Genomic DNA, 10,307 nt, shown 5'->3' with positions numbered 1-10,307 from the left:
ACTCTTTAATTAGATCCCATTTGGCAATTTTTAGCTTCTGTTGCAATTGCATTTGATGTTTTATTAATAAAGTCTTTGCCCATGACTGTGTCCTGAATGGTATTGCCTAGGTTTTCTTCTAGGGTTTTGATAATTTTAGGTTTTACATCTAAATTTTTAATCCATCTTAATTTTTGTTTAAGGTGTAAGGAAGGGGTCCAATTTCTGTTTTTGGCATATGGCTAGCCAGTTTTCCCAGCATCATTTATTAAAATAGGGTATCCTTTCCCTGTTTTCCCCCCCAAATTCTTATTTTTGCCAGGTTTGTCAAAGATCAGATGGTTGTAGATATGTGGTGTTAATTCTGAGGCCTCTGTTCTGGTCCATTTGTCTATATATCTGTTCTGGTAACAGTATCATGCTGTTTTGGTTACTGTATCCTTATAGTATACTTTGAAGTCAGGTAGTGTGATGCCTTCAGCTTGTTCTTTTTGCTTAGGATTGTAATGGCTACACAGGCTCTTTTTTGGTTCCATATAAAATTTAAAGTAGTTTTTTTTTTCTAGTTCTGTGAGGAAAGGCAGTGGTAGCTTGATGGAAATAGCATTGAATCTATAAATTACTTTGGGCAGTATGGCCATCTTCACGATATTGATTCTTCCTAACCATGAGCGTGGGATGTTTCTCCATCTGTAGGTATCTGCTCTTATTTCCTTGAACAGTGAAAAAAGAGGTCTTTCACATCCCTTGTTAGTTGTATTCCTAGGTATTTTATTTTCTTTGTAGCAATTGTGAATAGGAGTTCACTCTCGATTTGGCTCTGTTATTGGTGTATAGGAATACTTGTGATTTTTGCCCATTGATTTTGTATCCTGAGACTTTGCTGAAGTGGCTTATCAGCTTAAGGAGATTTCGGACTGAGAGGATAGGGTCTTCTAAATATACAATCATGTTGTCTGCAAATAGAGACAATTTGAATTCCTCTTTTCCTAATTGAATACCCTTTATTTCTTTTTCTTGCCTGATTGCCCTGGCCAGAATACTGTTTGATGCTCTGATAAGGGACAGACAGACTATACATTCTCCTCAAGTAGCTCCCTTACCCCCATGTATCCTGACTGGGAGACACCTCCAAGCAGGGGCTAACAGATAGTTCATGTAGAAGAGCTCTGGCTGGCATCTGTCAGCCACCCTTTTGGGATGAAGCTACCAGAGAAAGGAACAGGCAGCAATCTTTGCTGTTCTGGTGATTCCCAGGCAAGCAGGGTCTGGAGTGGACCTTCAGCAGACTGCAGCAGAGGGGCCTGACTGTTAGAAGGAAAACTAACAAACAAAGAAATAGTTTCAACATCAACAAAAAGGACGTCCACTCAGAGACCCCATCCAAAGGTTACCAACTTTGAAGACCAAAGGTAGATAAATCCATGAAGATGTGAAAAAACTAGCACAAAAGGGCTGAAATCTCCAAAATCCAGAATGCCTCCTCTTCTCCAAGGGATCACAACTGGATGGAGAATGAGTTTAACAAATTGACAGAAACAGGCTTCAAAAGGTGGATAATAATAAACTTCTCTGAGCCAAAGGAGCATGTTCTAACTCAATGCAAGGAAGCTAAGAACCTTGATCTTAGTTATTTCTTATTTTCTGCTAGCTTTTGAATTTCTTGGCTCTTGCTTCTCTAGTTCTTTTAATTGTGATGTTAGGGTGTTGATTTTAGATGTTTTCTGATTTTTCATGTGGGCATTTAGTACTCTAAATTTCTCTCTTAACACAGCTTTAGCTGTGTCCCAGAAATTCTGGTAGGTTGTCTTTTTGTCCTCATTGATTTCAAATAACTTCTTCATTTCTGCCTTAATTTCCTTATTTACCCAATAGTTATTCAGGAGCAGGTTGTGCAGTTTCTATGTAGTCAGGCAGTTTTGAGTGAGTTTCTTAATCCCAAGTTCTACTTTGATTGCACTGTGGTCTAAGAGGCTGTTAGTTACAATTTCCATTCTTTTGTATTTGCTGAGGAGTGTTTTACTTCCAATTATGTGGTCAATTTTAGAATAAGTGTGATGTGGTGCTGAGAAGAATGTATATTCTATTGATTTGGGGTGGAGAGTTCTATTGATGTCTGTTAGGTCTACTTGGTCCAGAGCTGAGTTCAAGTCCTAAATATCCTTGTTAATTTTTTATCATTGATCTAATATAGACAGTGGGGTATTAATGTCTGCTACTCTTATTGTGTGAGAGTCTAAGACTCTTTGTAGGTTTCTAAGTACTTGTGTTATGAATCTAGGTGCTCCTGTATTGGTTCATATATATTTAGGATTGTTAGCTCTTCTTGTTGCATTGATCCCTTTACCACTATGTAATGCCCTTCTTTGTCTTTTTTGATCTTTGTTGGTTTAAAGTTGGTTTAATCAGAGACTAGTATTGCAACCCTTGCCTTTTTTTCTTTCCATTTGCTTGGTAAATATTCATCCATCCCCTTATTTTGAGCCTATGTGTGTCTTTGCACATGAGATGGGTCTCCTGAATACAGCATATTGATGGGTCTTGACTCTTCATCCAATTTGCCAGTCTTTTAATTAGGGCATTTAGCCTGTTTGCATTTAAGGTTAATATTGTTATGTGTGAATTTTATCCTGTTATTATGATACTAGCTGGTTATTTTGCCCATTAATTAATGCCATTTCTTCATAGTGTTGATGGTCTTTGGTATGTTTTTGCAGTGGCGGGTACCAGTTTTTCCTTTCCGTGTTTAGTCCTTCCTTTAGTAGCTCTTGTAAGGCAGGCCTGTTGGTGACAAAATCCCTCAGCATTTTCTTGTCTATAAAGGATTTTATTTCTCCTCACTTATGAAGCTTAGTTTGGCTGGGTATGAAATTCTGGGTTGAAAAATTCTTTTCTTTAAGAATGTTGAATATTGGCCCCCACTCTCTTCTGGTTTGCAGAGTTTCTGCAGAGAGATCTGCTGTGAGTCTGATAGGCTTCCCTTTATAGGTAACATAACCTTTCTCTCTGGCTGCCCCTACCTTTTTTTCCTTCATTTTAACCTTGGAGAATCTGATGATTATGTGTCTTAGAATTACTCTTCTCAAAAAGCATCTTAGTGGTAGTCTTTGTATTTCTTGAGTTTGAATGTTGGACTGTCTTGCTAGGTTGGGCAGTTCTGTATATATCCTGAAGCATGTTTTCCAATTTGGTTCCATTCTCCCTGTCACTTTCAGGGATCCAAATCAATTGTAGGTTTGGTCTTTTCACATAGTCGCATATTTCTCGGAGGTGTTGTTTGTTTGTTTTCAGTCTTTTTAATCTTGTCTTCAAGCCTCATTTCAGTTAGTTGATCTTCAATCATTGATACCCTTTTTTTCTGCTTGATCTATTAGGCTATTGATATGTGTGCTGTGTTTTCAGCTCCATTGTTTCATTTATGTTCTTCTTTAAACTGGTTATTCCAGTTAGCAGTTCCTATAACCTTTTGTTAAGGTTTTTATCTTCTTTGCATTGGGTTAGGGCATGCTCCTTTAACTCAGAGGAGTTTGTTATACCTACCTTCTGAAGCCTACTTCTGCCAATTCATCAAACTTATTCTCTGTCCAGTTTTGTGCCCTTGCTGGGAGGAGTTGTGGTCATTTGGAGGAGAAGAGGCATTCTGGATTTTGGAATTTTCAGCTGTTTTGCATTGTTTTTTCCTTATATTTGTGGATTTATCTACCTTTGATCTTTGAGTTTGATGACTGTTGGATGGGGTTTCTGTATGAGGGTCTTTTTTGTTGATGTTATTGCTACACTTGATCTTAGCCCAAAGGCCGAGAAGTGATGATGTTATTGCTTCTGTTTGTTAGTTTTTATTCCAACAGTCAGGCCCCTCTTCTGCAGGTTGCTGCAGTCTACTGGAGGTCCACTCCAGATCCTATTTGCCTGGGTATTACCAGTTGAAGCTGCAGAACAGCAAAGATTGATGCCTGCTCCTTCCTCTGGATGCTTTGTCCCAGCAGGTCACTGGCCTGATGCCAGCCAGAGCTCTCCTGTGTGAGGTTTCTGTCAACCCCTGTTGGGAGGTCTCTCCCAGTCAAAAGGCACGGAGGTCAGGAACCCACTTAAGGAGAGAGTCAGTCCTTTAGCAGAGCTAGAACACTGTCCTGGTAGAACCCTCCTTGTTGGGATCCATTGCTCTCTTCAGAGCCAGCAGGCAGGAACCTTTAAGTCTACTGAGGGTGTGCTGATAGCTGCCCCTTCCCCCAGGTGCTCTGTCCCATTGAGATGGGAATTTTATCTATAAGCCTCTGACTGGGGCTACAGCCTTTCTTTCAGAGATGCCCTGCCCAGTGAATAGGAATCTAGAGAAGCAGTCTGGCCACAGCTGCTTTGCTGTGCTGTGTTGAGTTCTGCCCAGTCTGAACTTCCAAGCCTTTTTAGGGCTGTCAGGGGAAAACCACCTACTCAAGCCTCAGTAATGGTGGATGCCCCTCCCTGCACTAAGCTTGAGCATCCCAGGTCAACTTCAGATTGCTGTGCTGGCAGTGAAAATTTCAAGCCAGCAGTTCTTAGCTTTCTGGGCTCTGTGGGAGTGGAACCCACTCCATTTCCAGGAGAGTGAATGGCTCTGTCTTGCTGGGGTTCCAGGTACCACTGAGGCACAAATAGAAACAAAAACAAAAAACTCCTGCAACTAGCTTGGTTTCTGTCCTAAAAGCCACCCAGTTTTGTGCTTGAACCCCAGGGCCCTGGCAATTTAGGCAGGCAAGGGAATCGCCTGGTCTGCAGATTGCAACAACCATGGGAAAACTTTAGTGCCTGGGTTGGATAGCACAGTCCTTCATGGCTTCCCTTGTCTGGGAAAGGGAGGCCTCCACCCCACTCTTTGCACTTCCCCAGTAAGGCAATGCCCCACCCTGCTTTTGCTCACCCTCTGAGGGCTGTACCCACTGCCTAATCAGCCCCAATAAGATGAACAGGGAACCTAAGTTGGAAATGCAGAAAACACTTGCCTTCTTTATTGGTCTCCTTGGGAGATGCAGACTGGAGCTGTTTGTACTCGGCCTTCTTGCCAACAGATCTCAATTAGGGAAATTTTCTTAAATTAATTTCTCAAGTATATTTTCTAGGTTGTTTACTTTTACTCTTTCTCAGGAATGCTAATAATATAGATTGGTTGATTTACATAATCTCATATTTCTCAAAGACTTTGCTCATTTTTAAAGATCAGTTTTTATTTTTGTTAGATTAGGTTAAAAAGACCAGTCTTCAAATTTTGAAATTATTTTTTTCTGCTTGGTCCAGTCCATTGATAAAGCCATTAATTTATTTAGAAATTCTTTAAGTGAGCTTTTCAATTCCAGAAACTCTGATTTTCTTTTAAGATATTTATCTCTTTCTTTATTTTCTGGATTGCTTTAGAAGTTTGTGTTGATTTTCTTTTCTTTTCTTTTTTTTAAGTAATAAAAATTTATTGAGAATTCTTGGGTTAGGGGTTATCTCTTCTCAGTTTTGAGGAAGGAAACAACACTGTAGGAAATCATTGAAGCATTATACACTGTCCCAACACCCCTGGCCACCACAGGGAGGAGAAAAGTAATTCCACAGAAAAAGGGCTGATCTTTGTCTTTCTTGATCCAGGAGGAGTTTGAAGGATAGCTGCAGGTGCAGGGAACTTTCACATGATACTGGGACAGGGTGGGGCTGTGCTGGGCCCCTAACTGGCTTCTCAAAAAACTGGAAAGCAGATTCACTTTCTCTTTGAGGGTGAAATTCTTTGTTACCAGGCTTATTTCTTACCCGTAATGAGGCTGCCATTATTTCCCCAGGTGAAAGTCTCATCCTGTAGGTTCAGCACAAAATTGTCATCAGTGAGACAGATATGATTCTGTGATGTGATTGTCTTGGAGATGTTCTGGGTTGGCTGAATCTTGATGTAGATTCTGTGAATTTTGATGTAGCCAGGCTCCTTACCCATGCTTCCTCAAGCATCTTGACAGCCTCAGCTTCACACTTGGCCTGGGCAACCTTCTGCTGGTGGTGTAGCTTTGCTTCTTTTTTTTAACTAAGAACTGGGCATTCTGGGCCTCCTGCTGGACCACTTGTCTGGCCTCTACAGTAGCTATGTACTCTCAGCTAAAGTGTAGCTCTGAGATGGCTAACTCATCCAAGATGAGACTGAAGTCCTTGGCCCTCTCTGTCAGCTCCTATTGAATCAACATGGATAACTGGGCTTGCTGTGTAATCGGCTGTGAGGCATTGACCTTGGCCACCACACTTTTGAGCACTTTTTGACAATGGATGGCAACACTCATTCTTTGTTGTCTAGCGCTAGGTGTTTGTACATGCTAGGAAGCTCCTGAACATGGGGTTGAGACACCACTCACAGGGTTCACCATCTGCAGGTCTTTTGAGCCTGCGGGGGAGGAAATTTTTCTAGGTCTGGCCAAAATGTCACAGTGGATGGGGTACTGAGACTAGGGGATCCTGAAATGAAGCTTTTGGCCAGGATAGGGTCCTGCTGCATGCCACCAATATGATTAAAGAAGATGGCTGTGTTTGCCTTCCATGGTGAACATGGATTTGTGGACACCAAAGGCCACAGTGCTAGTTCCCAGCAGTGGCTTCAGTGCCATGACCGTGCCTCAGGACTCAGTATGCAGCCATTTCTCTAAATCCTTTAAGTTCTGGGCCATGTCTGATTCTAAGGTTATTGCACCAGAGGTCAGAGGGAGTGCCAGCCCACCACAACCCAACTCCAGTTTAGGGAGTGCACCCTTCACATGAGAGTTCAGGCCTGTAAAGCTGGCAGGAGAAAGGTGCACTGATTTTCAACCCTGCCTTGGATACCAGTGAGCTTCCTTGCAATCTATGCTTTACTTTCTTTATCTGCCATTGCCATGTTTCCATTTTGGTTACTGACCATTGCTGCAGAGCTGTTGTAGTCCTTTGATGATATCATTACATTCAGATTTTTCATGGTGCTAGAATTTTTGCTCTGGTTCCTTCACATCTGGAGATGCTAGCACTTCTAATTTTTGTAATTATTTTCATGCAGGTAGAATTTTTTCTTTTTTTTCTTTCCTTTTATCGGCTGGACACTGCCACAAGGGCAGTTTGCCGGTGTTTTCCTCACTGGGCTCTGGGTTGTTCTTTAAGATTCTGGTAGATTACCATTTACTTCTTGAACTAAATCTCACGGACTTGATCTTTATATCCTATCTTGCTATTTGCAAGGGCTGCAGCTTGCTGAATGCCTCTAATCTGCCAGTCTTGGGAAAAACAAACTGCATCTATGTCTATGGTTTGTTAGAAAAGGATCTCAGTGACCTGTGAATCAGTATCAATGACTTCCAAGTTAGAACATTACATGATTCCTTCCTCCGGTCATCCTTTAGAAAGCATATTGCCCTTTTAAACCGTCACCATGGCCTTCTCATTTTAGACAACAGCCCATAGAAGTTTTTAAAAAATCCAGCTCCCATTCATTTTGTATAGGTAAGAAAGGTGGTGGATAGGGAGGGAGAGAGGAAACAGAAAGAGGGGAGGGGGAGGCTTGCAAATGTTGTTGCTAAACTACATGCCCAGTCGTGCAGAAAAAACTAGAGCACTTGTTTCCCCAAGAGACAATGGACAACAGTGATTGCCTCAAAAGACTTCGTAGTGTGTCTTAATGCCTTTGAGTTTGTTTTGATGACTACTTTGTCTTCTAATTCTATTCACTTTCTATGAAAACAGGAGGAAAATAAAAAGAAAATATGTAAGCCGGGCACGGTGGCTCATGCCTGTAATCCTAGCAGGTTGGGAGGCTGAGGCAGGTGGATTGCCTGAGCTCAGGAGTTCAAAACCAGCCTGGGCAACATGGTGAATCCCCATTTCTACAAAAAAAACAAAAAAAGTAGCCAAGTATGGTGACATGTGTCTGTAGTCCCAGCTACTTGGGAGGCTGAGGCAGGAGAATTGCTTGAAGCAGGGAGGTGGAAGTTGCAGTGAGCCAAGATCGTGCCACTGCACTCTAGTCTAGGCAACAGAGTGAGACTCCATCTCCATCAATAAATGAATAGAAAATATGTAAATCTAGGTATATTTCAGTTGGAGTACTGGCAGCTTTCAAAACTCCAGAGTAAAATTGTGACATTTCAGATTTTCACTGCTAATGATTCTAAGGCATAGATAAAATGGAGGAGAGCAAACCAACAAAAAAACCAGGGCTTGACTTTTATTATGAGAAGTTGTTAAGCCCCATGTGTTGAATTTTATAGTTGCCAATCTCCCCAGTCTTCCAACCATCAAAAGACTTATTTACAGCCAAGGGAATATTTAATATCTTTCATTAATTCACTTCGTACCTAGGGCTTAGCTAAATGCATGCTGGAGGCTCAGGTGCTGATTCATGGCAGAAGGGAAGAGGCTTGATTCCATACGAAGAAACTGACCAGGCTGAAGGCTGTCCTTTACACAGCTAGTATTCCACTCTACTGTGTCCAATTCAGTGCACTGCTGGCATTCTAATTTACTGGGTATGAAGATTTGACCACTTAGGTCAAATTTTAAAGAGAATTTCCTTTAAATGGAGTGGATGGTCAGACATTTGAATATGGCAGCAGAAGCCTAGGAAGCAGAGCACCCTAATTTAGGTGGGTAGAGGTCTATGGCTCCGTGAAATCAGTCCACTTATAATAAGATGCCAGTGAGTAGCTGGTAAGTACTAGAACAATATTCACCTCTGCAAGAGACAGGGATGTCAAAGACAGAGTAGAATTCTGAGTGCACATCCAAGAAGGTCACTTTAGGATCTGGCTGTAGTATCAATAGGTAACCTTGGATCAGGGCAAGCAAGCAAAAAAGTTATTGTCCAGTGATAAAGACTAAGTAATCTAGCAGAAAGCTGGAGTTGAGAAAGACACTTGGGTGTCTAGAGTCTAGATTCTAGACTTATGTGGGCACACCTGATGCCAAATCTATGGTTGTGAGATCCATTCCATACTCTGTGACCTGCTGGGTAAAAACTGTTGAAACAAAGTACTGTGTAGTTCAAGACTGAGTGAGGAGTGGACAGATCCAGGGGGTAAAACGCCTAAGTAATTCCAGCGAGAGGGGCTTGAGCAGCTATGGACTAAGACAACGGTTCTCCATGATGAAACACTTTGAGATGTAAAGGAATGTCAATTAAGTTACACCTACCCCCAGGCCATAATTGTAGGGTGCTTATGCTCTGTCAGGCACATGGATCTTCTGACTTGATCAACCCCCACTCCACACAGCATCCTCTGCTGTATGTGCTATTGTTACTGAGATGAGACCATTGAGACTTAGTTGATGGGGCTAGCATGATACATCCAGGAAATGACAGAAAATGCATCAAGGTTCAAAGGTGATCAATTTGACTCTAGAACGTATACACCATGCATACTCCCTTCTATTTGCTGGGACAAGCTTGGTGGGCACAGAGCAAAAAACTGCCCATCCCTCTTGTGCTAATGAAGAGCCACCCCTCTCACCCACCTATTATTTCAAACCAGGCCTTTTCTTTAAAAATAGTTTTACTGGGCCAGGCGCGGTGGCTCACGCCTGTAATCCCAGCACTTTGGGAGGCCGAGGCGGGTGGATCACGAGGTCAAGAGATGGAGACCATCCTGGTCAACATGGTGAAACCCCGTCTCTACTAAAAATACAAAAAATTAGCTGGGCATGGTGGTGCGTGCCTGTAATCCCAGCTACTCAGGAGGCTGAGGCAGGAGAATTGCCTGAACCCAGGAGGCGGAGGTTGCGGTGAGCCGAGATCGTGCCATTGCACTCCAGCCTGGGTAACAAGAGCGAAACTCCGTCTCAAAAACAAACAAACAAAAAAACCAAAAAACAGTTTTACTGATATGGCATTCATATAACATCTATTTAAAGTGTACAATTAAATAGTTTCTAGTATATGCACAGATATGTGGAACCATCACCACAGTCAATTTTAGAACATTTGGATTACCTCAATCACATCTTTTATCTATTCTCCCAGTCCCCCATCTCATTCTTCACCCATAGCCTCAAGCAACAATGAACTCACTTTTTATACCTATAAATTGACTTGTTGTACTGGAGCCTCATGAATTGAATCATATAATATGTACACATTTGTGACATTTTTTTAACTTCGTATGTTTTCAAATCTCATTTAAGTTGTAGCATGTATCAGTACTTTATTCTTTTTGATGACCGAATCAAATTTTATTGTAGAAATACATCACATTTAGTTTTTGTTTGCAGACATTCAGGTTGTTTCCACCTTTTGGCTATCATGAATAATGCTACGATAAATATTTGCTTACAAGTTTTTGTGTGAACACAAACAAAAACTTTTTATTTCTCTT

At 41.5% G+C, this 10,307-nt stretch overlaps 1 pseudogene; it reads right to left on the bottom strand.

The window, feature by feature from the left end:
- Nucleotides 1-5,734: 5,734 nt before the first annotated feature.
- Nucleotides 5,735-6,641, bottom strand: LOC100403117 (prohibitin-2 pseudogene; annotated as a pseudogene).
- Between the last annotated feature and the right edge of the window lie 3,666 nt (nt 6,642-10,307).

Source organism: Callithrix jacchus, chromosome 12 (genome assembly GCF_049354715.1).
Source record: "Callithrix jacchus isolate 240 chromosome 12, calJac240_pri, whole genome shotgun sequence".
Taxonomy (NCBI): Eukaryota; Metazoa; Chordata; class Mammalia; order Primates; family Cebidae; genus Callithrix; species Callithrix jacchus.
Note: the sequence above shows the minus strand (reverse complement) of the source record. Positions and strands in the feature narration are given on the sequence as shown.